The 17,417-nt window shown below is 53.5% G+C and overlaps 47 non-coding genes across 47 annotated transcripts; 23 read left to right on the top strand and 24 right to left on the bottom strand.

Moving 5' to 3' along the window:
* Positions 1 to 370: 370 nt before the first annotated feature.
* TRNAN-GUU (transfer RNA asparagine (anticodon GUU)) lies at positions 371 to 444 on the bottom strand. Its single transcript has one exon. It is a non-coding gene; the product is annotated as a tRNA-Asn (tRNA).
* A 142-nt stretch (positions 445 to 586) lies between these two features.
* On the bottom strand, positions 587 to 672 carry TRNAY-GUA (transfer RNA tyrosine (anticodon GUA)). Its single transcript is given in 2 exon segments — positions 587 to 622; positions 636 to 672. It is a non-coding gene; the product is annotated as a tRNA-Tyr (tRNA).
* Positions 673 to 1,041: 369 nt separating this feature from the next.
* Positions 1,042 to 1,114, top strand: TRNAK-CUU (transfer RNA lysine (anticodon CUU)). The gene has a single exon. It is a non-coding gene; the product is annotated as a tRNA-Lys (tRNA).
* A 278-nt stretch (positions 1,115 to 1,392) lies between these two features.
* Positions 1,393 to 1,464, top strand: TRNAG-UCC (transfer RNA glycine (anticodon UCC)). Its single transcript has one exon. It is a non-coding gene; the product is annotated as a tRNA-Gly (tRNA).
* A 373-nt stretch (positions 1,465 to 1,837) lies between these two features.
* Positions 1,838 to 1,911, bottom strand: TRNAN-GUU (transfer RNA asparagine (anticodon GUU)). Its single transcript has one exon. It is a non-coding gene; the product is annotated as a tRNA-Asn (tRNA).
* Positions 1,912 to 2,053: 142 nt separating this feature from the next.
* Positions 2,054 to 2,139, bottom strand: TRNAY-GUA (transfer RNA tyrosine (anticodon GUA)). Its single transcript is given in 2 exon segments — positions 2,054 to 2,089; positions 2,103 to 2,139. It is a non-coding gene; the product is annotated as a tRNA-Tyr (tRNA).
* Positions 2,140 to 2,508: 369 nt separating this feature from the next.
* TRNAK-CUU (transfer RNA lysine (anticodon CUU)) lies at positions 2,509 to 2,581 on the top strand. Its single transcript has one exon. It is a non-coding gene; the product is annotated as a tRNA-Lys (tRNA).
* A 278-nt stretch (positions 2,582 to 2,859) lies between these two features.
* On the top strand, positions 2,860 to 2,931 carry TRNAG-UCC (transfer RNA glycine (anticodon UCC)). Its single transcript has one exon. It is a non-coding gene; the product is annotated as a tRNA-Gly (tRNA).
* Positions 2,932 to 3,304: 373 nt separating this feature from the next.
* TRNAN-GUU (transfer RNA asparagine (anticodon GUU)) lies at positions 3,305 to 3,378 on the bottom strand. The gene has a single exon. It is a non-coding gene; the product is annotated as a tRNA-Asn (tRNA).
* A 142-nt stretch (positions 3,379 to 3,520) lies between these two features.
* On the bottom strand, positions 3,521 to 3,606 carry TRNAY-GUA (transfer RNA tyrosine (anticodon GUA)). The gene is given in 2 exon segments: positions 3,521 to 3,556; positions 3,570 to 3,606. It is a non-coding gene; the product is annotated as a tRNA-Tyr (tRNA).
* Positions 3,607 to 3,975: 369 nt separating this feature from the next.
* Positions 3,976 to 4,048, top strand: TRNAK-CUU (transfer RNA lysine (anticodon CUU)). The gene has a single exon. It is a non-coding gene; the product is annotated as a tRNA-Lys (tRNA).
* Positions 4,049 to 4,326: 278 nt separating this feature from the next.
* TRNAG-UCC (transfer RNA glycine (anticodon UCC)) lies at positions 4,327 to 4,398 on the top strand. Its single transcript has one exon. It is a non-coding gene; the product is annotated as a tRNA-Gly (tRNA).
* A 373-nt stretch (positions 4,399 to 4,771) lies between these two features.
* TRNAN-GUU (transfer RNA asparagine (anticodon GUU)) lies at positions 4,772 to 4,845 on the bottom strand. Its single transcript has one exon. It is a non-coding gene; the product is annotated as a tRNA-Asn (tRNA).
* A 142-nt stretch (positions 4,846 to 4,987) lies between these two features.
* Positions 4,988 to 5,073, bottom strand: TRNAY-GUA (transfer RNA tyrosine (anticodon GUA)). Its single transcript is given in 2 exon segments — positions 4,988 to 5,023; positions 5,037 to 5,073. It is a non-coding gene; the product is annotated as a tRNA-Tyr (tRNA).
* A 369-nt stretch (positions 5,074 to 5,442) lies between these two features.
* Positions 5,443 to 5,515, top strand: TRNAK-CUU (transfer RNA lysine (anticodon CUU)). The gene has a single exon. It is a non-coding gene; the product is annotated as a tRNA-Lys (tRNA).
* A 278-nt stretch (positions 5,516 to 5,793) lies between these two features.
* TRNAG-UCC (transfer RNA glycine (anticodon UCC)) lies at positions 5,794 to 5,865 on the top strand. Its single transcript has one exon. It is a non-coding gene; the product is annotated as a tRNA-Gly (tRNA).
* Positions 5,866 to 6,238: 373 nt separating this feature from the next.
* TRNAN-GUU (transfer RNA asparagine (anticodon GUU)) lies at positions 6,239 to 6,312 on the bottom strand. Its single transcript has one exon. It is a non-coding gene; the product is annotated as a tRNA-Asn (tRNA).
* Positions 6,313 to 6,454: 142 nt separating this feature from the next.
* Positions 6,455 to 6,540, bottom strand: TRNAY-GUA (transfer RNA tyrosine (anticodon GUA)). Its single transcript is given in 2 exon segments — positions 6,455 to 6,490; positions 6,504 to 6,540. It is a non-coding gene; the product is annotated as a tRNA-Tyr (tRNA).
* A 369-nt stretch (positions 6,541 to 6,909) lies between these two features.
* Positions 6,910 to 6,982, top strand: TRNAK-CUU (transfer RNA lysine (anticodon CUU)). Its single transcript has one exon. It is a non-coding gene; the product is annotated as a tRNA-Lys (tRNA).
* Positions 6,983 to 7,260: 278 nt separating this feature from the next.
* TRNAG-UCC (transfer RNA glycine (anticodon UCC)) lies at positions 7,261 to 7,332 on the top strand. Its single transcript has one exon. It is a non-coding gene; the product is annotated as a tRNA-Gly (tRNA).
* Positions 7,333 to 7,705: 373 nt separating this feature from the next.
* Positions 7,706 to 7,779, bottom strand: TRNAN-GUU (transfer RNA asparagine (anticodon GUU)). The gene has a single exon. It is a non-coding gene; the product is annotated as a tRNA-Asn (tRNA).
* A 142-nt stretch (positions 7,780 to 7,921) lies between these two features.
* Positions 7,922 to 8,007, bottom strand: TRNAY-GUA (transfer RNA tyrosine (anticodon GUA)). Its single transcript is given in 2 exon segments — positions 7,922 to 7,957; positions 7,971 to 8,007. It is a non-coding gene; the product is annotated as a tRNA-Tyr (tRNA).
* A 369-nt stretch (positions 8,008 to 8,376) lies between these two features.
* TRNAK-CUU (transfer RNA lysine (anticodon CUU)) lies at positions 8,377 to 8,449 on the top strand. Its single transcript has one exon. It is a non-coding gene; the product is annotated as a tRNA-Lys (tRNA).
* Positions 8,450 to 8,727: 278 nt separating this feature from the next.
* On the top strand, positions 8,728 to 8,799 carry TRNAG-UCC (transfer RNA glycine (anticodon UCC)). The gene has a single exon. It is a non-coding gene; the product is annotated as a tRNA-Gly (tRNA).
* A 373-nt stretch (positions 8,800 to 9,172) lies between these two features.
* On the bottom strand, positions 9,173 to 9,246 carry TRNAN-GUU (transfer RNA asparagine (anticodon GUU)). The gene has a single exon. It is a non-coding gene; the product is annotated as a tRNA-Asn (tRNA).
* A 142-nt stretch (positions 9,247 to 9,388) lies between these two features.
* On the bottom strand, positions 9,389 to 9,474 carry TRNAY-GUA (transfer RNA tyrosine (anticodon GUA)). Its single transcript is given in 2 exon segments — positions 9,389 to 9,424; positions 9,438 to 9,474. It is a non-coding gene; the product is annotated as a tRNA-Tyr (tRNA).
* Positions 9,475 to 9,843: 369 nt separating this feature from the next.
* TRNAK-CUU (transfer RNA lysine (anticodon CUU)) lies at positions 9,844 to 9,916 on the top strand. Its single transcript has one exon. It is a non-coding gene; the product is annotated as a tRNA-Lys (tRNA).
* A 278-nt stretch (positions 9,917 to 10,194) lies between these two features.
* TRNAG-UCC (transfer RNA glycine (anticodon UCC)) lies at positions 10,195 to 10,266 on the top strand. Its single transcript has one exon. It is a non-coding gene; the product is annotated as a tRNA-Gly (tRNA).
* Positions 10,267 to 10,639: 373 nt separating this feature from the next.
* Positions 10,640 to 10,713, bottom strand: TRNAN-GUU (transfer RNA asparagine (anticodon GUU)). Its single transcript has one exon. It is a non-coding gene; the product is annotated as a tRNA-Asn (tRNA).
* A 142-nt stretch (positions 10,714 to 10,855) lies between these two features.
* TRNAY-GUA (transfer RNA tyrosine (anticodon GUA)) lies at positions 10,856 to 10,941 on the bottom strand. Its single transcript is given in 2 exon segments — positions 10,856 to 10,891; positions 10,905 to 10,941. It is a non-coding gene; the product is annotated as a tRNA-Tyr (tRNA).
* A 369-nt stretch (positions 10,942 to 11,310) lies between these two features.
* On the top strand, positions 11,311 to 11,383 carry TRNAK-CUU (transfer RNA lysine (anticodon CUU)). The gene has a single exon. It is a non-coding gene; the product is annotated as a tRNA-Lys (tRNA).
* Positions 11,384 to 11,661: 278 nt separating this feature from the next.
* TRNAG-UCC (transfer RNA glycine (anticodon UCC)) lies at positions 11,662 to 11,733 on the top strand. The gene has a single exon. It is a non-coding gene; the product is annotated as a tRNA-Gly (tRNA).
* Positions 11,734 to 12,106: 373 nt separating this feature from the next.
* Positions 12,107 to 12,180, bottom strand: TRNAN-GUU (transfer RNA asparagine (anticodon GUU)). Its single transcript has one exon. It is a non-coding gene; the product is annotated as a tRNA-Asn (tRNA).
* Positions 12,181 to 12,322: 142 nt separating this feature from the next.
* TRNAY-GUA (transfer RNA tyrosine (anticodon GUA)) lies at positions 12,323 to 12,408 on the bottom strand. The gene is given in 2 exon segments: positions 12,323 to 12,358; positions 12,372 to 12,408. It is a non-coding gene; the product is annotated as a tRNA-Tyr (tRNA).
* Positions 12,409 to 12,777: 369 nt separating this feature from the next.
* On the top strand, positions 12,778 to 12,850 carry TRNAK-CUU (transfer RNA lysine (anticodon CUU)). Its single transcript has one exon. It is a non-coding gene; the product is annotated as a tRNA-Lys (tRNA).
* Positions 12,851 to 13,128: 278 nt separating this feature from the next.
* On the top strand, positions 13,129 to 13,200 carry TRNAG-UCC (transfer RNA glycine (anticodon UCC)). The gene has a single exon. It is a non-coding gene; the product is annotated as a tRNA-Gly (tRNA).
* Positions 13,201 to 13,573: 373 nt separating this feature from the next.
* Positions 13,574 to 13,647, bottom strand: TRNAN-GUU (transfer RNA asparagine (anticodon GUU)). The gene has a single exon. It is a non-coding gene; the product is annotated as a tRNA-Asn (tRNA).
* Positions 13,648 to 13,789: 142 nt separating this feature from the next.
* On the bottom strand, positions 13,790 to 13,875 carry TRNAY-GUA (transfer RNA tyrosine (anticodon GUA)). The gene is given in 2 exon segments: positions 13,790 to 13,825; positions 13,839 to 13,875. It is a non-coding gene; the product is annotated as a tRNA-Tyr (tRNA).
* A 369-nt stretch (positions 13,876 to 14,244) lies between these two features.
* On the top strand, positions 14,245 to 14,317 carry TRNAK-CUU (transfer RNA lysine (anticodon CUU)). The gene has a single exon. It is a non-coding gene; the product is annotated as a tRNA-Lys (tRNA).
* Positions 14,318 to 14,595: 278 nt separating this feature from the next.
* TRNAG-UCC (transfer RNA glycine (anticodon UCC)) lies at positions 14,596 to 14,667 on the top strand. The gene has a single exon. It is a non-coding gene; the product is annotated as a tRNA-Gly (tRNA).
* Positions 14,668 to 15,040: 373 nt separating this feature from the next.
* Positions 15,041 to 15,114, bottom strand: TRNAN-GUU (transfer RNA asparagine (anticodon GUU)). Its single transcript has one exon. It is a non-coding gene; the product is annotated as a tRNA-Asn (tRNA).
* Positions 15,115 to 15,256: 142 nt separating this feature from the next.
* Positions 15,257 to 15,342, bottom strand: TRNAY-GUA (transfer RNA tyrosine (anticodon GUA)). Its single transcript is given in 2 exon segments — positions 15,257 to 15,292; positions 15,306 to 15,342. It is a non-coding gene; the product is annotated as a tRNA-Tyr (tRNA).
* Positions 15,343 to 15,711: 369 nt separating this feature from the next.
* Positions 15,712 to 15,784, top strand: TRNAK-CUU (transfer RNA lysine (anticodon CUU)). The gene has a single exon. It is a non-coding gene; the product is annotated as a tRNA-Lys (tRNA).
* A 278-nt stretch (positions 15,785 to 16,062) lies between these two features.
* TRNAG-UCC (transfer RNA glycine (anticodon UCC)) lies at positions 16,063 to 16,134 on the top strand. Its single transcript has one exon. It is a non-coding gene; the product is annotated as a tRNA-Gly (tRNA).
* Positions 16,135 to 16,507: 373 nt separating this feature from the next.
* TRNAN-GUU (transfer RNA asparagine (anticodon GUU)) lies at positions 16,508 to 16,581 on the bottom strand. Its single transcript has one exon. It is a non-coding gene; the product is annotated as a tRNA-Asn (tRNA).
* Positions 16,582 to 16,723: 142 nt separating this feature from the next.
* On the bottom strand, positions 16,724 to 16,809 carry TRNAY-GUA (transfer RNA tyrosine (anticodon GUA)). Its single transcript is given in 2 exon segments — positions 16,724 to 16,759; positions 16,773 to 16,809. It is a non-coding gene; the product is annotated as a tRNA-Tyr (tRNA).
* A 369-nt stretch (positions 16,810 to 17,178) lies between these two features.
* TRNAK-CUU (transfer RNA lysine (anticodon CUU)) lies at positions 17,179 to 17,251 on the top strand. The gene has a single exon. It is a non-coding gene; the product is annotated as a tRNA-Lys (tRNA).
* The last annotated feature ends 166 nt before the right edge of the window (positions 17,252 to 17,417 follow it).

Raw genomic sequence — 17,417 nt, 5'->3', positions numbered from 1 at the left:
CCATCCCTTTTTGGCCGCGCAAGGCGGCCCTAAGAAAAGAGCCGAGCGATCCAGGCCCTTGAGGAAAGCTCCTAAGATATCCTGGCTTAGCGACAACTGTGGAGGCTTTCTTCGGCATTCAGAAAAAAGGCTCTGGCCTTAGGCTTTCTTGGACAATCGGCATCTACACATTCCATGGAGTTATCTTCTTCCTGAGCCAAAGAAGTGGCTCGGTCAACTATGGAACATCTTCAACAATCGGCCAGTACATTTGCAAGGGTCTCCAGCCGAACGCTTGTTTGGATGCTCAATTGGCAGTCCTCTGAGGAGAGCCAAGGGACCCGCTTCGTTTTAGCCTTCGGGCCCCACTGAGGTAACGAGAAAACATGAGCGTCCCTGGGTGGGCTTGAACCACCAACCTTTCGGTTAACAGCCGAACGCGCTAACCGATTGCGCCACAGAGACAGCACGCCGAGGGTGGGCGCACCGGCCGAGGGAGACATGCAATATAAGTACAAAGTGGCGAAAAGGCTTGCCCGTGGCACATTTCTCGCGTTAACAGACTGCCTTCCGGTTAAGGGGGAGAGAGGAAGGGTAAAAGAGGGCATCCTTCGAGCCGGAATCGAACCAGCGACCTAAGGATTACTATTTTGACGCTACAGTCCTCCGCTCTACCAGCTGAGCTATCGAAGGGTCCGCCGGTAGGATGTCGCCCGCGACTCCTTGCATTCAAAGCCAGCGCTTTGCGTTAGTCCTTCTACCTTGAGTTATTGGTCGACGCCGCCTCGGCCTGACAGGTCAAATGCCTTGGCAGCTGCTATGTGGGAAAGCTCGGCTTCGCATTTTTGCCCAGAGAGAAAACACCTTCGAAAAACACCTACCGCGTTGGGTTACGAGTCCAAAAATCACTGCAAAAACGGTCATGTACCTCCCTGACAGCAAGTAAGCGCAGGAGTGCTCGGAAGCGCATTGCGTTTATGAAAACAAATTAGGCCGAGCGTTAGCCAAAAAAGTGTTTGGAGTCAGTTGGCAACAAGAGGCCACGAAAGAGGAAGCGTCTTAGCCCGGCTAGCTCAGTCGGTAGAGCATGAGACTCTTAATCTCAGGGTCGTGGGTTCGAGCCCCACGTTGGGCGTATGGCAGTGCAACGTTTTGGCCCAGTGAGTGGCATTTGACGAACTTGGTAGATCTCAGTATCTCCGGCTCGTTCTTGCGCACCGCACAGTCCCGACCCGACGAGACCCACTGGCCTCTCCTCCATTCTCTCTACAAACGAGGAAATGTTTCGAGCTTATCTTTCTAGCGGTCAATTCGTACAGCAGCAAGTTGACCTTGCGCTGGGGTTTTGTTCTTATCAGCGCCATGTGTGACACTAATTGGATAGAGATAGCAGCAGGTACCCGAGGCATCCGTGCGTTGGTGGTATAGTGGTGAGCATAGCTGCCTTCCAAGCAGTTGACCCGGGTTCGATTCCCGGCCAACGCATTCCCATCCCTTTTTGGCCGCGCAAGGCGGCCCTAAGAAAAGAGCCGAGCGATCCAGGCCCTTGAGGAAAGCTCCTAAGATATCCTGGCTTAGCGACAACTGTGGAGGCTTTCTTCGGCATTCAGAAAAAAGGCTCTGGCCTTAGGCTTTCTTGGACAATCGGCATCTACACATTCCATGGAGTTATCTTCTTCCTGAGCCAAAGAAGTGGCTCGGTCAACTATGGAACATCTTCAACAATCGGCCAGTACATTTGCAAGGGTCTCCAGCCGAACGCTTGTTTGGATGCTCAATTGGCAGTCCTCTGAGGAGAGCCAAGGGACCCGCTTCGTTTTAGCCTTCGGGCCCCACTGAGGTAACGAGAAAACATGAGCGTCCCTGGGTGGGCTTGAACCACCAACCTTTCGGTTAACAGCCGAACGCGCTAACCGATTGCGCCACAGAGACAGCACGCCGAGGGTGGGCGCACCGGCCGAGGGAGACATGCAATATAAGTACAAAGTGGCGAAAAGGCTTGCCCGTGGCACATTTCTCGCGTTAACAGACTGCCTTCCGGTTAAGGGGGAGAGAGGAAGGGTAAAAGAGGGCATCCTTCGAGCCGGAATCGAACCAGCGACCTAAGGATTACTATTTTGACGCTACAGTCCTCCGCTCTACCAGCTGAGCTATCGAAGGGTCCGCCGGTAGGATGTCGCCCGCGACTCCTTGCATTCAAAGCCAGCGCTTTGCGTTAGTCCTTCTACCTTGAGTTATTGGTCGACGCCGCCTCGGCCTGACAGGTCAAATGCCTTGGCAGCTGCTATGTGGGAAAGCTCGGCTTCGCATTTTTGCCCAGAGAGAAAACACCTTCGAAAAACACCTACCGCGTTGGGTTACGAGTCCAAAAATCACTGCAAAAACGGTCATGTACCTCCCTGACAGCAAGTAAGCGCAGGAGTGCTCGGAAGCGCATTGCGTTTATGAAAACAAATTAGGCCGAGCGTTAGCCAAAAAAGTGTTTGGAGTCAGTTGGCAACAAGAGGCCACGAAAGAGGAAGCGTCTTAGCCCGGCTAGCTCAGTCGGTAGAGCATGAGACTCTTAATCTCAGGGTCGTGGGTTCGAGCCCCACGTTGGGCGTATGGCAGTGCAACGTTTTGGCCCAGTGAGTGGCATTTGACGAACTTGGTAGATCTCAGTATCTCCGGCTCGTTCTTGCGCACCGCACAGTCCCGACCCGACGAGACCCACTGGCCTCTCCTCCATTCTCTCTACAAACGAGGAAATGTTTCGAGCTTATCTTTCTAGCGGTCAATTCGTACAGCAGCAAGTTGACCTTGCGCTGGGGTTTTGTTCTTATCAGCGCCATGTGTGACACTAATTGGATAGAGATAGCAGCAGGTACCCGAGGCATCCGTGCGTTGGTGGTATAGTGGTGAGCATAGCTGCCTTCCAAGCAGTTGACCCGGGTTCGATTCCCGGCCAACGCATTCCCATCCCTTTTTGGCCGCGCAAGGCGGCCCTAAGAAAAGAGCCGAGCGATCCAGGCCCTTGAGGAAAGCTCCTAAGATATCCTGGCTTAGCGACAACTGTGGAGGCTTTCTTCGGCATTCAGAAAAAAGGCTCTGGCCTTAGGCTTTCTTGGACAATCGGCATCTACACATTCCATGGAGTTATCTTCTTCCTGAGCCAAAGAAGTGGCTCGGTCAACTATGGAACATCTTCAACAATCGGCCAGTACATTTGCAAGGGTCTCCAGCCGAACGCTTGTTTGGATGCTCAATTGGCAGTCCTCTGAGGAGAGCCAAGGGACCCGCTTCGTTTTAGCCTTCGGGCCCCACTGAGGTAACGAGAAAACATGAGCGTCCCTGGGTGGGCTTGAACCACCAACCTTTCGGTTAACAGCCGAACGCGCTAACCGATTGCGCCACAGAGACAGCACGCCGAGGGTGGGCGCACCGGCCGAGGGAGACATGCAATATAAGTACAAAGTGGCGAAAAGGCTTGCCCGTGGCACATTTCTCGCGTTAACAGACTGCCTTCCGGTTAAGGGGGAGAGAGGAAGGGTAAAAGAGGGCATCCTTCGAGCCGGAATCGAACCAGCGACCTAAGGATTACTATTTTGACGCTACAGTCCTCCGCTCTACCAGCTGAGCTATCGAAGGGTCCGCCGGTAGGATGTCGCCCGCGACTCCTTGCATTCAAAGCCAGCGCTTTGCGTTAGTCCTTCTACCTTGAGTTATTGGTCGACGCCGCCTCGGCCTGACAGGTCAAATGCCTTGGCAGCTGCTATGTGGGAAAGCTCGGCTTCGCATTTTTGCCCAGAGAGAAAACACCTTCGAAAAACACCTACCGCGTTGGGTTACGAGTCCAAAAATCACTGCAAAAACGGTCATGTACCTCCCTGACAGCAAGTAAGCGCAGGAGTGCTCGGAAGCGCATTGCGTTTATGAAAACAAATTAGGCCGAGCGTTAGCCAAAAAAGTGTTTGGAGTCAGTTGGCAACAAGAGGCCACGAAAGAGGAAGCGTCTTAGCCCGGCTAGCTCAGTCGGTAGAGCATGAGACTCTTAATCTCAGGGTCGTGGGTTCGAGCCCCACGTTGGGCGTATGGCAGTGCAACGTTTTGGCCCAGTGAGTGGCATTTGACGAACTTGGTAGATCTCAGTATCTCCGGCTCGTTCTTGCGCACCGCACAGTCCCGACCCGACGAGACCCACTGGCCTCTCCTCCATTCTCTCTACAAACGAGGAAATGTTTCGAGCTTATCTTTCTAGCGGTCAATTCGTACAGCAGCAAGTTGACCTTGCGCTGGGGTTTTGTTCTTATCAGCGCCATGTGTGACACTAATTGGATAGAGATAGCAGCAGGTACCCGAGGCATCCGTGCGTTGGTGGTATAGTGGTGAGCATAGCTGCCTTCCAAGCAGTTGACCCGGGTTCGATTCCCGGCCAACGCATTCCCATCCCTTTTTGGCCGCGCAAGGCGGCCCTAAGAAAAGAGCCGAGCGATCCAGGCCCTTGAGGAAAGCTCCTAAGATATCCTGGCTTAGCGACAACTGTGGAGGCTTTCTTCGGCATTCAGAAAAAAGGCTCTGGCCTTAGGCTTTCTTGGACAATCGGCATCTACACATTCCATGGAGTTATCTTCTTCCTGAGCCAAAGAAGTGGCTCGGTCAACTATGGAACATCTTCAACAATCGGCCAGTACATTTGCAAGGGTCTCCAGCCGAACGCTTGTTTGGATGCTCAATTGGCAGTCCTCTGAGGAGAGCCAAGGGACCCGCTTCGTTTTAGCCTTCGGGCCCCACTGAGGTAACGAGAAAACATGAGCGTCCCTGGGTGGGCTTGAACCACCAACCTTTCGGTTAACAGCCGAACGCGCTAACCGATTGCGCCACAGAGACAGCACGCCGAGGGTGGGCGCACCGGCCGAGGGAGACATGCAATATAAGTACAAAGTGGCGAAAAGGCTTGCCCGTGGCACATTTCTCGCGTTAACAGACTGCCTTCCGGTTAAGGGGGAGAGAGGAAGGGTAAAAGAGGGCATCCTTCGAGCCGGAATCGAACCAGCGACCTAAGGATTACTATTTTGACGCTACAGTCCTCCGCTCTACCAGCTGAGCTATCGAAGGGTCCGCCGGTAGGATGTCGCCCGCGACTCCTTGCATTCAAAGCCAGCGCTTTGCGTTAGTCCTTCTACCTTGAGTTATTGGTCGACGCCGCCTCGGCCTGACAGGTCAAATGCCTTGGCAGCTGCTATGTGGGAAAGCTCGGCTTCGCATTTTTGCCCAGAGAGAAAACACCTTCGAAAAACACCTACCGCGTTGGGTTACGAGTCCAAAAATCACTGCAAAAACGGTCATGTACCTCCCTGACAGCAAGTAAGCGCAGGAGTGCTCGGAAGCGCATTGCGTTTATGAAAACAAATTAGGCCGAGCGTTAGCCAAAAAAGTGTTTGGAGTCAGTTGGCAACAAGAGGCCACGAAAGAGGAAGCGTCTTAGCCCGGCTAGCTCAGTCGGTAGAGCATGAGACTCTTAATCTCAGGGTCGTGGGTTCGAGCCCCACGTTGGGCGTATGGCAGTGCAACGTTTTGGCCCAGTGAGTGGCATTTGACGAACTTGGTAGATCTCAGTATCTCCGGCTCGTTCTTGCGCACCGCACAGTCCCGACCCGACGAGACCCACTGGCCTCTCCTCCATTCTCTCTACAAACGAGGAAATGTTTCGAGCTTATCTTTCTAGCGGTCAATTCGTACAGCAGCAAGTTGACCTTGCGCTGGGGTTTTGTTCTTATCAGCGCCATGTGTGACACTAATTGGATAGAGATAGCAGCAGGTACCCGAGGCATCCGTGCGTTGGTGGTATAGTGGTGAGCATAGCTGCCTTCCAAGCAGTTGACCCGGGTTCGATTCCCGGCCAACGCATTCCCATCCCTTTTTGGCCGCGCAAGGCGGCCCTAAGAAAAGAGCCGAGCGATCCAGGCCCTTGAGGAAAGCTCCTAAGATATCCTGGCTTAGCGACAACTGTGGAGGCTTTCTTCGGCATTCAGAAAAAAGGCTCTGGCCTTAGGCTTTCTTGGACAATCGGCATCTACACATTCCATGGAGTTATCTTCTTCCTGAGCCAAAGAAGTGGCTCGGTCAACTATGGAACATCTTCAACAATCGGCCAGTACATTTGCAAGGGTCTCCAGCCGAACGCTTGTTTGGATGCTCAATTGGCAGTCCTCTGAGGAGAGCCAAGGGACCCGCTTCGTTTTAGCCTTCGGGCCCCACTGAGGTAACGAGAAAACATGAGCGTCCCTGGGTGGGCTTGAACCACCAACCTTTCGGTTAACAGCCGAACGCGCTAACCGATTGCGCCACAGAGACAGCACGCCGAGGGTGGGCGCACCGGCCGAGGGAGACATGCAATATAAGTACAAAGTGGCGAAAAGGCTTGCCCGTGGCACATTTCTCGCGTTAACAGACTGCCTTCCGGTTAAGGGGGAGAGAGGAAGGGTAAAAGAGGGCATCCTTCGAGCCGGAATCGAACCAGCGACCTAAGGATTACTATTTTGACGCTACAGTCCTCCGCTCTACCAGCTGAGCTATCGAAGGGTCCGCCGGTAGGATGTCGCCCGCGACTCCTTGCATTCAAAGCCAGCGCTTTGCGTTAGTCCTTCTACCTTGAGTTATTGGTCGACGCCGCCTCGGCCTGACAGGTCAAATGCCTTGGCAGCTGCTATGTGGGAAAGCTCGGCTTCGCATTTTTGCCCAGAGAGAAAACACCTTCGAAAAACACCTACCGCGTTGGGTTACGAGTCCAAAAATCACTGCAAAAACGGTCATGTACCTCCCTGACAGCAAGTAAGCGCAGGAGTGCTCGGAAGCGCATTGCGTTTATGAAAACAAATTAGGCCGAGCGTTAGCCAAAAAAGTGTTTGGAGTCAGTTGGCAACAAGAGGCCACGAAAGAGGAAGCGTCTTAGCCCGGCTAGCTCAGTCGGTAGAGCATGAGACTCTTAATCTCAGGGTCGTGGGTTCGAGCCCCACGTTGGGCGTATGGCAGTGCAACGTTTTGGCCCAGTGAGTGGCATTTGACGAACTTGGTAGATCTCAGTATCTCCGGCTCGTTCTTGCGCACCGCACAGTCCCGACCCGACGAGACCCACTGGCCTCTCCTCCATTCTCTCTACAAACGAGGAAATGTTTCGAGCTTATCTTTCTAGCGGTCAATTCGTACAGCAGCAAGTTGACCTTGCGCTGGGGTTTTGTTCTTATCAGCGCCATGTGTGACACTAATTGGATAGAGATAGCAGCAGGTACCCGAGGCATCCGTGCGTTGGTGGTATAGTGGTGAGCATAGCTGCCTTCCAAGCAGTTGACCCGGGTTCGATTCCCGGCCAACGCATTCCCATCCCTTTTTGGCCGCGCAAGGCGGCCCTAAGAAAAGAGCCGAGCGATCCAGGCCCTTGAGGAAAGCTCCTAAGATATCCTGGCTTAGCGACAACTGTGGAGGCTTTCTTCGGCATTCAGAAAAAAGGCTCTGGCCTTAGGCTTTCTTGGACAATCGGCATCTACACATTCCATGGAGTTATCTTCTTCCTGAGCCAAAGAAGTGGCTCGGTCAACTATGGAACATCTTCAACAATCGGCCAGTACATTTGCAAGGGTCTCCAGCCGAACGCTTGTTTGGATGCTCAATTGGCAGTCCTCTGAGGAGAGCCAAGGGACCCGCTTCGTTTTAGCCTTCGGGCCCCACTGAGGTAACGAGAAAACATGAGCGTCCCTGGGTGGGCTTGAACCACCAACCTTTCGGTTAACAGCCGAACGCGCTAACCGATTGCGCCACAGAGACAGCACGCCGAGGGTGGGCGCACCGGCCGAGGGAGACATGCAATATAAGTACAAAGTGGCGAAAAGGCTTGCCCGTGGCACATTTCTCGCGTTAACAGACTGCCTTCCGGTTAAGGGGGAGAGAGGAAGGGTAAAAGAGGGCATCCTTCGAGCCGGAATCGAACCAGCGACCTAAGGATTACTATTTTGACGCTACAGTCCTCCGCTCTACCAGCTGAGCTATCGAAGGGTCCGCCGGTAGGATGTCGCCCGCGACTCCTTGCATTCAAAGCCAGCGCTTTGCGTTAGTCCTTCTACCTTGAGTTATTGGTCGACGCCGCCTCGGCCTGACAGGTCAAATGCCTTGGCAGCTGCTATGTGGGAAAGCTCGGCTTCGCATTTTTGCCCAGAGAGAAAACACCTTCGAAAAACACCTACCGCGTTGGGTTACGAGTCCAAAAATCACTGCAAAAACGGTCATGTACCTCCCTGACAGCAAGTAAGCGCAGGAGTGCTCGGAAGCGCATTGCGTTTATGAAAACAAATTAGGCCGAGCGTTAGCCAAAAAAGTGTTTGGAGTCAGTTGGCAACAAGAGGCCACGAAAGAGGAAGCGTCTTAGCCCGGCTAGCTCAGTCGGTAGAGCATGAGACTCTTAATCTCAGGGTCGTGGGTTCGAGCCCCACGTTGGGCGTATGGCAGTGCAACGTTTTGGCCCAGTGAGTGGCATTTGACGAACTTGGTAGATCTCAGTATCTCCGGCTCGTTCTTGCGCACCGCACAGTCCCGACCCGACGAGACCCACTGGCCTCTCCTCCATTCTCTCTACAAACGAGGAAATGTTTCGAGCTTATCTTTCTAGCGGTCAATTCGTACAGCAGCAAGTTGACCTTGCGCTGGGGTTTTGTTCTTATCAGCGCCATGTGTGACACTAATTGGATAGAGATAGCAGCAGGTACCCGAGGCATCCGTGCGTTGGTGGTATAGTGGTGAGCATAGCTGCCTTCCAAGCAGTTGACCCGGGTTCGATTCCCGGCCAACGCATTCCCATCCCTTTTTGGCCGCGCAAGGCGGCCCTAAGAAAAGAGCCGAGCGATCCAGGCCCTTGAGGAAAGCTCCTAAGATATCCTGGCTTAGCGACAACTGTGGAGGCTTTCTTCGGCATTCAGAAAAAAGGCTCTGGCCTTAGGCTTTCTTGGACAATCGGCATCTACACATTCCATGGAGTTATCTTCTTCCTGAGCCAAAGAAGTGGCTCGGTCAACTATGGAACATCTTCAACAATCGGCCAGTACATTTGCAAGGGTCTCCAGCCGAACGCTTGTTTGGATGCTCAATTGGCAGTCCTCTGAGGAGAGCCAAGGGACCCGCTTCGTTTTAGCCTTCGGGCCCCACTGAGGTAACGAGAAAACATGAGCGTCCCTGGGTGGGCTTGAACCACCAACCTTTCGGTTAACAGCCGAACGCGCTAACCGATTGCGCCACAGAGACAGCACGCCGAGGGTGGGCGCACCGGCCGAGGGAGACATGCAATATAAGTACAAAGTGGCGAAAAGGCTTGCCCGTGGCACATTTCTCGCGTTAACAGACTGCCTTCCGGTTAAGGGGGAGAGAGGAAGGGTAAAAGAGGGCATCCTTCGAGCCGGAATCGAACCAGCGACCTAAGGATTACTATTTTGACGCTACAGTCCTCCGCTCTACCAGCTGAGCTATCGAAGGGTCCGCCGGTAGGATGTCGCCCGCGACTCCTTGCATTCAAAGCCAGCGCTTTGCGTTAGTCCTTCTACCTTGAGTTATTGGTCGACGCCGCCTCGGCCTGACAGGTCAAATGCCTTGGCAGCTGCTATGTGGGAAAGCTCGGCTTCGCATTTTTGCCCAGAGAGAAAACACCTTCGAAAAACACCTACCGCGTTGGGTTACGAGTCCAAAAATCACTGCAAAAACGGTCATGTACCTCCCTGACAGCAAGTAAGCGCAGGAGTGCTCGGAAGCGCATTGCGTTTATGAAAACAAATTAGGCCGAGCGTTAGCCAAAAAAGTGTTTGGAGTCAGTTGGCAACAAGAGGCCACGAAAGAGGAAGCGTCTTAGCCCGGCTAGCTCAGTCGGTAGAGCATGAGACTCTTAATCTCAGGGTCGTGGGTTCGAGCCCCACGTTGGGCGTATGGCAGTGCAACGTTTTGGCCCAGTGAGTGGCATTTGACGAACTTGGTAGATCTCAGTATCTCCGGCTCGTTCTTGCGCACCGCACAGTCCCGACCCGACGAGACCCACTGGCCTCTCCTCCATTCTCTCTACAAACGAGGAAATGTTTCGAGCTTATCTTTCTAGCGGTCAATTCGTACAGCAGCAAGTTGACCTTGCGCTGGGGTTTTGTTCTTATCAGCGCCATGTGTGACACTAATTGGATAGAGATAGCAGCAGGTACCCGAGGCATCCGTGCGTTGGTGGTATAGTGGTGAGCATAGCTGCCTTCCAAGCAGTTGACCCGGGTTCGATTCCCGGCCAACGCATTCCCATCCCTTTTTGGCCGCGCAAGGCGGCCCTAAGAAAAGAGCCGAGCGATCCAGGCCCTTGAGGAAAGCTCCTAAGATATCCTGGCTTAGCGACAACTGTGGAGGCTTTCTTCGGCATTCAGAAAAAAGGCTCTGGCCTTAGGCTTTCTTGGACAATCGGCATCTACACATTCCATGGAGTTATCTTCTTCCTGAGCCAAAGAAGTGGCTCGGTCAACTATGGAACATCTTCAACAATCGGCCAGTACATTTGCAAGGGTCTCCAGCCGAACGCTTGTTTGGATGCTCAATTGGCAGTCCTCTGAGGAGAGCCAAGGGACCCGCTTCGTTTTAGCCTTCGGGCCCCACTGAGGTAACGAGAAAACATGAGCGTCCCTGGGTGGGCTTGAACCACCAACCTTTCGGTTAACAGCCGAACGCGCTAACCGATTGCGCCACAGAGACAGCACGCCGAGGGTGGGCGCACCGGCCGAGGGAGACATGCAATATAAGTACAAAGTGGCGAAAAGGCTTGCCCGTGGCACATTTCTCGCGTTAACAGACTGCCTTCCGGTTAAGGGGGAGAGAGGAAGGGTAAAAGAGGGCATCCTTCGAGCCGGAATCGAACCAGCGACCTAAGGATTACTATTTTGACGCTACAGTCCTCCGCTCTACCAGCTGAGCTATCGAAGGGTCCGCCGGTAGGATGTCGCCCGCGACTCCTTGCATTCAAAGCCAGCGCTTTGCGTTAGTCCTTCTACCTTGAGTTATTGGTCGACGCCGCCTCGGCCTGACAGGTCAAATGCCTTGGCAGCTGCTATGTGGGAAAGCTCGGCTTCGCATTTTTGCCCAGAGAGAAAACACCTTCGAAAAACACCTACCGCGTTGGGTTACGAGTCCAAAAATCACTGCAAAAACGGTCATGTACCTCCCTGACAGCAAGTAAGCGCAGGAGTGCTCGGAAGCGCATTGCGTTTATGAAAACAAATTAGGCCGAGCGTTAGCCAAAAAAGTGTTTGGAGTCAGTTGGCAACAAGAGGCCACGAAAGAGGAAGCGTCTTAGCCCGGCTAGCTCAGTCGGTAGAGCATGAGACTCTTAATCTCAGGGTCGTGGGTTCGAGCCCCACGTTGGGCGTATGGCAGTGCAACGTTTTGGCCCAGTGAGTGGCATTTGACGAACTTGGTAGATCTCAGTATCTCCGGCTCGTTCTTGCGCACCGCACAGTCCCGACCCGACGAGACCCACTGGCCTCTCCTCCATTCTCTCTACAAACGAGGAAATGTTTCGAGCTTATCTTTCTAGCGGTCAATTCGTACAGCAGCAAGTTGACCTTGCGCTGGGGTTTTGTTCTTATCAGCGCCATGTGTGACACTAATTGGATAGAGATAGCAGCAGGTACCCGAGGCATCCGTGCGTTGGTGGTATAGTGGTGAGCATAGCTGCCTTCCAAGCAGTTGACCCGGGTTCGATTCCCGGCCAACGCATTCCCATCCCTTTTTGGCCGCGCAAGGCGGCCCTAAGAAAAGAGCCGAGCGATCCAGGCCCTTGAGGAAAGCTCCTAAGATATCCTGGCTTAGCGACAACTGTGGAGGCTTTCTTCGGCATTCAGAAAAAAGGCTCTGGCCTTAGGCTTTCTTGGACAATCGGCATCTACACATTCCATGGAGTTATCTTCTTCCTGAGCCAAAGAAGTGGCTCGGTCAACTATGGAACATCTTCAACAATCGGCCAGTACATTTGCAAGGGTCTCCAGCCGAACGCTTGTTTGGATGCTCAATTGGCAGTCCTCTGAGGAGAGCCAAGGGACCCGCTTCGTTTTAGCCTTCGGGCCCCACTGAGGTAACGAGAAAACATGAGCGTCCCTGGGTGGGCTTGAACCACCAACCTTTCGGTTAACAGCCGAACGCGCTAACCGATTGCGCCACAGAGACAGCACGCCGAGGGTGGGCGCACCGGCCGAGGGAGACATGCAATATAAGTACAAAGTGGCGAAAAGGCTTGCCCGTGGCACATTTCTCGCGTTAACAGACTGCCTTCCGGTTAAGGGGGAGAGAGGAAGGGTAAAAGAGGGCATCCTTCGAGCCGGAATCGAACCAGCGACCTAAGGATTACTATTTTGACGCTACAGTCCTCCGCTCTACCAGCTGAGCTATCGAAGGGTCCGCCGGTAGGATGTCGCCCGCGACTCCTTGCATTCAAAGCCAGCGCTTTGCGTTAGTCCTTCTACCTTGAGTTATTGGTCGACGCCGCCTCGGCCTGACAGGTCAAATGCCTTGGCAGCTGCTATGTGGGAAAGCTCGGCTTCGCATTTTTGCCCAGAGAGAAAACACCTTCGAAAAACACCTACCGCGTTGGGTTACGAGTCCAAAAATCACTGCAAAAACGGTCATGTACCTCCCTGACAGCAAGTAAGCGCAGGAGTGCTCGGAAGCGCATTGCGTTTATGAAAACAAATTAGGCCGAGCGTTAGCCAAAAAAGTGTTTGGAGTCAGTTGGCAACAAGAGGCCACGAAAGAGGAAGCGTCTTAGCCCGGCTAGCTCAGTCGGTAGAGCATGAGACTCTTAATCTCAGGGTCGTGGGTTCGAGCCCCACGTTGGGCGTATGGCAGTGCAACGTTTTGGCCCAGTGAGTGGCATTTGACGAACTTGGTAGATCTCAGTATCTCCGGCTCGTTCTTGCGCACCGCACAGTCCCGACCCGACGAGACCCACTGGCCTCTCCTCCATTCTCTCTACAAACGAGGAAATGTTTCGAGCTTATCTTTCTAGCGGTCAATTCGTACAGCAGCAAGTTGACCTTGCGCTGGGGTTTTGTTCTTATCAGCGCCATGTGTGACACTAATTGGATAGAGATAGCAGCAGGTACCCGAGGCATCCGTGCGTTGGTGGTATAGTGGTGAGCATAGCTGCCTTCCAAGCAGTTGACCCGGGTTCGATTCCCGGCCAACGCATTCCCATCCCTTTTTGGCCGCGCAAGGCGGCCCTAAGAAAAGAGCCGAGCGATCCAGGCCCTTGAGGAAAGCTCCTAAGATATCCTGGCTTAGCGACAACTGTGGAGGCTTTCTTCGGCATTCAGAAAAAAGGCTCTGGCCTTAGGCTTTCTTGGACAATCGGCATCTACACATTCCATGGAGTTATCTTCTTCCTGAGCCAAAGAAGTGGCTCGGTCAACTATGGAACATCTTCAACAATCGGCCAGTACATTTGCAAGGGTCTCCAGCCGAACGCTTGTTTGGATGCTCAATTGGCAGTCCTCTGAGGAGAGCCAAGGGACCCGCTTCGTTTTAGCCTTCGGGCCCCACTGAGGTAACGAGAAAACATGAGCGTCCCTGGGTGGGCTTGAACCACCAACCTTTCGGTTAACAGCCGAACGCGCTAACCGATTGCGCCACAGAGACAGCACGCCGAGGGTGGGCGCACCGGCCGAGGGAGACATGCAATATAAGTACAAAGTGGCGAAAAGGCTTGCCCGTGGCACATTTCTCGCGTTAACAGACTGCCTTCCGGTTAAGGGGGAGAGAGGAAGGGTAAAAGAGGGCATCCTTCGAGCCGGAATCGAACCAGCGACCTAAGGATTACTATTTTGACGCTACAGTCCTCCGCTCTACCAGCTGAGCTATCGAAGGGTCCGCCGGTAGGATGTCGCCCGCGACTCCTTGCATTCAAAGCCAGCGCTTTGCGTTAGTCCTTCTACCTTGAGTTATTGGTCGACGCCGCCTCGGCCTGACAGGTCAAATGCCTTGGCAGCTGCTATGTGGGAAAGCTCGGCTTCGCATTTTTGCCCAGAGAGAAAACACCTTCGAAAAACACCTACCGCGTTGGGTTACGAGTCCAAAAATCACTGCAAAAACGGTCATGTACCTCCCTGACAGCAAGTAAGCGCAGGAGTGCTCGGAAGCGCATTGCGTTTATGAAAACAAATTAGGCCGAGCGTTAGCCAAAAAAGTGTTTGGAGTCAGTTGGCAACAAGAGGCCACGAAAGAGGAAGCGTCTTAGCCCGGCTAGCTCAGTCGGTAGAGCATGAGACTCTTAATCTCAGGGTCGTGGGTTCGAGCCCCACGTTGGGCGTATGGCAGTGCAACGTTTTGGCCCAGTGAGTGGCATTTGACGAACTTGGTAGATCTCAGTATCTCCGGCTCGTTCTTGCGCACCGCACAGTCCCGACCCGACGAGACCCACTGGCCTCTCCTCCATTCTCTCTACAAACGAGGAAATGTTTCGAGCTTATCTTTCTAGCGGTCAATTCGTACAGCAGCAAGTTGACCTTGCGCTGGGGTTTTGTTCTTATCAGCGCCATGTGTGACACTAATTGGATAGAGATAGCAGCAGGTACCCGAGGCATCCGTGCGTTGGTGGTATAGTGGTGAGCATAGCTGCCTTCCAAGCAGTTGACCCGGGTTCGATTCCCGGCCAACGCATTCCCATCCCTTTTTGGCCGCGCAAGGCGGCCCTAAGAAAAGAGCCGAGCGATCCAGGCCCTTGAGGAAAGCTCCTAAGATATCCTGGCTTAGCGACAACTGTGGAGGCTTTCTTCGGCATTCAGAAAAAAGGCTCTGGCCTTAGGCTTTCTTGGACAATCGGCATCTACACATTCCATGGAGTTATCTTCTTCCTGAGCCAAAGAAGTGGCTCGGTCAACTATGGAACATCTTCAACAATCGGCCAGTACATTTGCAAGGGTCTCCAGCCGAACGCTTGTTTGGATGCTCAATTGGCAGTCCTCTGAGGAGAGCCAAGGGACCCGCTTCGTTTTAGCCTTCGGGCCCCACTGAGGTAACGAGAAAACATGAGCGTCCCTGGGTGGGCTTGAACCACCAACCTTTCGGTTAACAGCCGAACGCGCTAACCGATTGCGCCACAGAGACAGCACGCCGAGGGTGGGCGCACCGGCCGAGGGAGACATGCAATATAAGTACAAAGTGGCGAAAAGGCTTGCCCGTGGCACATTTCTCGCGTTAACAGACTGCCTTCCGGTTAAGGGGGAGAGAGGAAGGGTAAAAGAGGGCATCCTTCGAGCCGGAATCGAACCAGCGACCTAAGGATTACTATTTTGACGCTACAGTCCTCCGCTCTACCAGCTGAGCTATCGAAGGGTCCGCCGGTAGGATGTCGCCCGCGACTCCTTGCATTCAAAGCCAGCGCTTTGCGTTAGTCCTTCTACCTTGAGTTATTGGTCGACGCCGCCTCGGCCTGACAGGTCAAATGCCTTGGCAGCTGCTATGTGGGAAAGCTCGGCTTCGCATTTTTGCCCAGAGAGAAAACACCTTCGAAAAACACCTACCGCGTTGGGTTACGAGTCCAAAAATCACTGCAAAAACGGTCATGTACCTCCCTGACAGCAAGTAAGCGCAGGAGTGCTCGGAAGCGCATTGCGTTTATGAAAACAAATTAGGCCGAGCGTTAGCCAAAAAAGTGTTTGGAGTCAGTTGGCAACAAGAGGCCACGAAAGAGGAAGCGTCTTAGCCCGGCTAGCTCAGTCGGTAGAGCATGAGACTCTTAATCTCAGGGTCGTGGGTTCGAGCCCCACGTTGGGCGTATGGCAGTGCAACGTTTTGGCCCAGTGAGTGGCATTTGACGAACTTGGTAGATCTCAGTATCTCCGGCTCGTTCTTGCGCACCGCACAGTCCCGACCCGACGAGACCCACTGGCCTCTCCTCCATTCTCTCTACAAACGAGGAAATGTTTCGAGCTTATCTTTCTAGCGGTCAATTCGTACAGCAGCAAGTTGACCTTGCGCTGGGGTTTTGTTCTTATCAGCGCCATGTGTGACACTAATTGGATAGAGATAGCAGCAGGTACCCGAGGCATCCGTGCGTTGGTGGTATAGTGGTGAGCATAGCTGCCTTCCAAGCAGTTGACCCGGGTTCGATTCCCGGCCAACGCATTCCCATCCCTTTTTGGCCGCGCAAGGCGGCCCTAAGAAAAGAGCCGAGCGATCCAGGCCCTTGAGGAAAGCTCCTAAGATATCCTGGCTTAGCGACAACTGTGGAGGCTTTCTTCGGCATTCAGAAAAAAGGCTCTGGCCTTAGGCTTTCTTGGACAATCGGCATCTACACATTCCATGGAGTTATCTTCTTCCTGAGCCAAAGAAGTGGCTCGGTCAACTATGGAACATCTTCAACAATCGGCCAGTACATTTGCAAGGGTCTCCAGCCGAACGCTTGTTTGGATGCTCAATTGGCAGTCCTCTGAGGAGAGCCAAGGGACCCGCTTCGTTTTAGCCTTCGGGCCCCACTGAGGTAACGAGAAAACATGAGCGTCCCTGGGTGGGCTTGAACCACCAACCTTTCGGTTAACAGCCGAACGCGCTAACCGATTGCGCCACAGAGACAGCACGCCGAGGGTGGGCGCACCGGCCGAGGGAGACATGCAATATAAGTACAAAGTGGCGAAAAGGCTTGCCCGTGGCACATTTCTCGCGTTAACAGACTGCCTTCCGGTTAAGGGGGAGAGAGGAAGGGTAAAAGAGGGCATCCTTCGAGCCGGAATCGAACCAGCGACCTAAGGATTACTATTTTGACGCTACAGTCCTCCGCTCTACCAGCTGAGCTATCGAAGGGTCCGCCGGTAGGATGTCGCCCGCGACTCCTTGCATTCAAAGCCAGCGCTTTGCGTTAGTCCTTCTACCTTGAGTTATTGGTCGACGCCGCCTCGGCCTGACAGGTCAAATGCCTTGGCAGCTGCTATGTGGGAAAGCTCGGCTTCGCATTTTTGCCCAGAGAGAAAACACCTTCGAAAAACACCTACCGCGTTGGGTTACGAGTCCAAAAATCACTGCAAAAACGGTCATGTACCTCCCTGACAGCAAGTAAGCGCAGGAGTGCTCGGAAGCGCATTGCGTTTATGAAAACAAATTAGGCCGAGCGTTAGCCAAAAAAGTGTTTGGAGTCAGTTGGCAACAAGAGGCCACGAAAGAGGAAGCGTCTTAGCCCGGCTAGCTCAGTCGGTAGAGCATGAGACTCTTAATCTCAGGGTCGTGGGTTCGAGCCCCACGTTGGGCGTATGGCAGTGCAACGTTTTGGCCCAGTGAGTGGCATTTGACGAACTTGGTAGATCTCAGTATCTCCGGCTCGTTCTTGCGCACCGCACAGTCCCGACCCGACGAGACCCACTGGCCTCTCCTCCATTCTCTCTACAAACGAGGAAATGTTTCGAGCTTATCTTTCT

The sequence above is a fragment of the Lithobates pipiens genome, unplaced genomic scaffold (assembly GCF_037356315.1).
Source record: "Lithobates pipiens isolate NorthernLeopardFrog02 unplaced genomic scaffold, aLitPip1_a1.2 Scaffold_18, whole genome shotgun sequence".
In the NCBI taxonomy this organism is placed as follows: Eukaryota; Metazoa; Chordata; class Amphibia; order Anura; family Ranidae; genus Lithobates; species Lithobates pipiens.
The sequence above is the reverse complement of the archived record's forward strand: the minus strand, read 5'-3'. Positions and strand labels throughout refer to the sequence as shown.